This window comes from Lathamus discolor, chromosome 1 (genome assembly GCF_037157495.1).
Source record: "Lathamus discolor isolate bLatDis1 chromosome 1, bLatDis1.hap1, whole genome shotgun sequence".
Taxonomy (NCBI): domain Eukaryota; kingdom Metazoa; phylum Chordata; class Aves; order Psittaciformes; family Psittacidae; genus Lathamus; species Lathamus discolor.
Window position 1 is genome coordinate 69936842 of NC_088884.1, and position 6000 is coordinate 69942841.

A 6000-nucleotide genomic window follows, 5' to 3' on the forward strand; every position below is an offset into this window, starting at 1 on the left:
CTCACAAAAGCACAGCTTGCCTTCCCTTCCTCTCAGTCTCTTGTGTTTGCTCTAACCTGTGGTTATGCCATAGGTTCAGTGATGTTATTGGAGAGGATGATCACTCCAATGACCCTTCAGTGTAGAGTGGGAGATATCCCAGCCTTAAAGATGTCAAGGTGTGGCAGAAATCCAGAATGAATCCACACAGGCAGTTGTAGGCAGGGTCAAAAATAACCTGTGATCTTTAGGAAGAGTCAGTGGTAAACATTTCGCACTCACTTCCTGTGGTCAGTGTCAATATTTTCAAAGAAGCAGCTAGAAGCTTATCTGTGGGGGGATAAAGGGAAGGAGAAGAGAGCAAGCTTTATTTAATGCAAACTGGTTTCACACCATGACACCCATGTCCGCCCTGGCCTTCGTTACACCTCCCATGTCATAAACCCAACCGGGAAATTAGCACCACTCAGCCATTCCCTTCCCTCCCCAGGTGGGATGGGGAGGATAATCAGAAGAATGTAAACCCCATGGGTTGAGATAAGAACAGTTTAAAAACTAAAGTACAATATAATACTATTACTACTACTAATAGTGATAACGATAAGGGAAATAACAAGGGGAGAGAATATAAAACTGAAAGGGAAAAGGAAAAACCAATAAACACAAGTGATGCGCAATACAATTGCTCACGATCTGCTGACCAATACCCAGCCCAACCCAAGCAGCAATGGTCCCTTATGGGTGACTCCCCCCAAGTTACATACTGGGCATGATGCGCTGTGGTATGGAATACCCCTTTGGCTGGTTTGACTCAGATGTCTTGACCTGTCTCTGCTTCCTCCCAGCTTCTTGTGCCCCTACTCACTGGCAGAGCATGAGACTGAAAAGTCCTTGGTCAGGGTAAGCATTACTTAGCAACAACTAAAACATCGGTGTTATCAGCGTTGTTCTCAGACTGAAGTCAAACACCAGCTACTAGGAAGAAAATTAACTCTATCCCAACTGAAACCAGGACAACACCTGGTGTCCATATTTAATATCTATCAGAGGCCTGCCTTTAGGCAAGAGCCTACCCCTTGTAAACTCAATTTCTGCCTTGAGATTCTGGGCTACATCAGAGGAGAATTTACCGCCCCACAGTCCACCATGTCCCAGTTCCTGCACTGGGTCCAGGGTATTACCTCCAGTCTTTCCATCACTGTTTTCCACAAAACCCCACATTGTTTTAACAGTATTGCAGCTGACATCAAGCAGACACACCAACCTAAAGCACTTCCTTGAGAGACCTGATCTTGCCTGCCACAACGGTAGGTGACATATATAGGCTCTCCATCAGGGCTGTTCTTATATATGTGTCTGTGGGCAGGCCAAACCACAAGCAAAGATCAAAATGGATGTCTCTGTGCACTGCAGAGGTATTCTTAGCCATTCAAACAGAGAGCAATGCAAAACCTGTACCTGTGTCTCTGAGCCATACTTGCTTCATCTCTTAACTTCTTGATGCTGCTTTCTTCCCACCTGTCTGTTGGAATCCCTGACTGCCCTGTTTTGAGACCTTACCTGCTACTTTCATTCTTCTGGTTGTGGTAGCTTTGCTTTTAACAGTTGTTGGCTTTGATGCACTCTAAATGCTCTCAGGTATTTCACCCAGAAGAGTCTGAATGGGAAATGCACCGTTAGAAGACTACATAAGTGTATTTCACGCAAAAATTAAACACCTGTGAGATGTTTTCTCATAAGGGTACACAAGAAGTGAGGCAGCATCATACATCTAAACTAGTCCTAGAGCATCTCCCATTATTTCTGAAGCAAAAGGGAAGTGCATTTCTCTCTCCAGGTCCTTAGTCCCACACTCATTCATATGGTGCACAAACCAGTTTGGTTCCAGGCTTACCCTGAAGCAAAACAAGAAGTTTGTCTCTTAAGAAAACCTAGATGCAGACAACATCAGTTTGCTTGAGCACCCCAAACAGGCAATACAGATTAGTAGGGAACTCAGGTGGATACCAACGCTACCTCAGCAAGCAATGCATCTGGAAATGCTCTTAAAGTAAATAACACATGTTCTGTGGTTGTGGCATGAAAATGCTGTGAAAGGGCTACAGCACAACCCTCTCATTGTTTCAAGTTAAAAAACAAAGACAAAGAGAAAGAGGGAGAACGAAGGAGAATGAGAAAAAATGAAGGGAGGAAGAGGAGGGGAGAGGAAAGGAGACTGGAAAAGGTCAGATATGTCTTGGGTTGGATTGCGGTAGTATTTGGCCTTTTTTTGTCCCCTCCTATCACTCCTCTTCACACCCCCCAGCCCATAGGTAAAGCAGTGTGTCTCCTGTGCCTCCAGAACTGTTGGGAACAGGGACAGGAAGAAGCAGATCCCTGGAAATCAGCTTTTCTGGTACAGGACTGGGGTTAGATACAGTAATTGCTTCTGCCACTGCACATCCTTCCCAGCTGTGGTTATCATAGGCTGGGGCTGTGCAGGCAAGGGGTGGGAGTGTGTGCAAATGGGGACATTCAGGCTGGTCCAGCAGTTCTCACCTCATCAGGCATGGACATGCCTCGTCAGGCAGCTCAATACCCCAGGCTGATCCCCATGCCTCCTGTGCTATGAACCACTTTTTCTCCCAGGATGCTCCCTGTCTGTACACAGACCTAAACTGGAGCTGGAAATGCCTGTTGTTCTGGTGGCCACAAAGGAAAATATCAAACCAACAGCACTGGTGCCCTTTTCTACTACTTGGTATAGGCTTAAAATAATTGAGTAAATAAAAAGGAAATATAAATATTTGCTACTACCTTCAAGGGGATAAAGACAGGGACAAAGTGCCATTTATTTCTCTGTGCCAAACATGACAACTGCGTTCCCACAGCTATCCACAGAGAGACAAAGTGCATATCTGTAGAGATTCAATAGCCTCTTCAGGAGGTTTAGGCTGTTATTCAGGCTGGGCTTAGGGATATCAGGAGAGAGTGTAGCACTTCTTACACAGTATTGTGGTGATTACAAATTGTACATACAGTATTTAGATACAAGGTGATTCAGCACTAGAGCAAAGACAACAGCAGGATTTTTCCTATAAGAACTGGAATAAAGTAATCCTTATCCAGCGTAAGGAGCAACACACTGAGGCAGTAGCTCAGGATGCAAACACGCAGGCAGTAAGTAAAGCTAACGGTGCAGAGTACCTGGAATAGCCTATTCTCAACTGTTTTTACTAATCCAAGGAAATGGAGTGTATTTTAAAGATAGAAAGTCAGTGATTACAAAAGGCCACAGGAAAAAACCCACAACTCACATAAAGATTACAGGAGGGTCACATAGAGTCTGATAAACTACAGTGAAGAGCCAGAGGGATTTGTTTTGTTGGACTCAGAAGTGCAGCAAGACTGAAGCTTTGTGCTTTTGAGAAAAAATGGTGAAAGACATGCAAAAGATTTTACTTCGGTAAAGCAGGAAATACTGATCCTGTAAAACAGAGTGGCCAATCTAAGTGGCTAAAATCTAAGGCTATAGATTTCCTTAGTACTCTGAACAGCTCTTTTCACTTCTCTAAAGCAGCCTTCCTAGAAGATACCATAGCTTGCCAGTAAAGATATGTATGCGATCTGGTTTTACGAAAACATAGTCTATCTAACATCTGATTACACATGAAGAGTGTCAGCAGACAGGGGAGTCAAGTCGAACCATTGACACTCAGGTTATAATTTACATGTGTAACCACTAGTCCGTGTTACCTCCCTTCTACAACAGGCAGCCGAAAAATGCTGTGGAACCATCTGAGCACCTCTTGGGAAAGCATGCACAGGCAGATGTTGATCTGTATTTATCACCATTAAGTAACAGATTGGTATCAGTGAGATGGCAGTTGTCACTGGCTGAGAACAAAATGACTGTAAGAATGGAAACCCATATCAAGAATCATTGGGGACTTGCAGAAGTACAGAGAACCAGATAAGACCAAACCATAAAAACCCAGTATGATTTAGAGTCTGCAAACAACTTTTCAGCTGAGGGAAGAGCAAGGGTGAATCAGCCACCACAAAGAACTTGATGCCCAAAGGTCTGTGTCATGGTCCTCTGCTTACCTAGGTACATAGTGGAGAAGAGGTGGAGGAGGTGAACATCTTTCAGTGCTCCAGATAGGAGGATGGCAGTGGACCTGCTGTTTTGCCCCAGACTGCGAACAGTCACATTCTGAAGACAGAGGAGCCTCCATGACACAGTGTGTCAGGAATGGACCACTCATCCCTGACTGTAGTAGGGCTGGTCCCAGAAAAGTCCATGGGTGAGGCAGGTCCAGGACTCAGTAAACACTATCTGCAAACTGAGTTGCTTATGAGCCATGTTGTTAATGCAGGTAGGTTGTGTCCAATGAGGCTGTATTGGAAACTACATTTTCTTCTTAAGCTTTTGCTTGACAGGGTAAATTTAGGCTGGAGCAACCCTTGGTATGGCCATGCTAGAAAACAGACCCTGTAGGAAGCAGTTCCACAACCACTCTAACAGAGAGTGCAGAGCATCATGGCCTGAGGTGAATCATCCCACTTCGGTTACGATCTGAGCTTTGAGTTCAGGGCAGGCTTTTCAAGTAAGTGTGGCAGTCAGTGAGAAACCACAGCAGCAAAGGGAGAGGAGGGCAACAGCGAGGGGTGGGAGCTTTGGAGAAGAGAAGCAGCAAAGCAAGAACTAAAAGCAAGGGGCACATGGTGCAAAGCTGTGTGAATGGGGAAGTGGAATAATGCAAAAGGGGAATACAGCAAGGGGGGACAGTTTGCAGCCCAGTCAGGCTGAAGCAAATAACTCTCTTCCCTGCTGGAGGCTCAGCACACACATAAAAGGTCTCATGGCCCCTCAGGATTGCCTGAGCGATAGCTCACATAAAATAAATCCTATCAGGGCCCAGGGTAATGAGAATACCTGCTGTGGCCATGCCCTGCATGCGCAAAGAAATGAGCCTCGTGGTCCCCCTAGGAAAAGGTTCCTGCCGCTACTGTCTGTGCTGAAGGACAAGCGTCCTGCTCAGCTCCCGCTTTACTGTGAAGTGCAATCATCTCTTCTGAAAGAGCCTTCTTGCCCTTTTCCCATCCTCACTGAGGAAGCAGAGCCCCACAGAAAGAAAGGGAGAGATGGAGCAGTCCTTGCTGCTTTGAAACCTGGGTGCGGGAATGGTATCACGCATTCCTTCCCTTGCCCACCATCTCACATGAGTGCCCTGCAAACCCAGACCACTCAGATCTGGTGCCCAGGGCACTGGAAGTCTCCCAGAGCAAAGCTGTCTCACTGAGCAATTCTTTCCCATTAGCGTCTTCCTCAAACTCAGCAAAGGGAACAAGAAACCCCAGATGGGTGACTGCCTGCCCTCAGCCCTGCTGCACATGCAGAAGGAAACTCATGTCAAGAGCACCTCTTGGTGGTGTGAGAGGGCATCAAAGCAGAAACAGACCTGTACATGCTCCGTTTGGGGTTATGGGCCTATTTCCTGCAGTGGCTTTCTCTTTCCTGCAGCCTGTACGACTGAGAGGTTTTACTGTAGCAGGTGCCTGTTCTCAGAGTTATTCCAATGTGTGTCATCTGAATATAATATCCCATTTTTAATAATCTAAAAGTGATGGAAAGAAACACCCTAAAAGCCTTTATGTACATCCCTATCTTCCCTCTTACAGAGGCACTGGTCGAGGAGGGATGTTTATAGATTCACCCCAGAAGTGGGGCTGGAGATACACCTTCTTTCCATGACTTACATAGCTCATTGTTGGCTATGTAGAACTACAGTGCCTTAGACACAGGGCTCATCCAGACATGGGATCTCAGCAACACTCAACACCACTTTTAGCTTGCCTTCTTCTTGCCCAGTTACTTCCACTCTGCCAGTCACACAAGCCCATATGCCAGACTGCAAGGGCAAAAGTGCACACTGGATTCACTAGGTCAGTGGTCCTTGTTCATCCCTGCCAACAAGGTCCTACTGTGCTACTGGCCAGTTTTCCATCCAGTCTCCCTTAGCCTGAATCCTGTCCCAG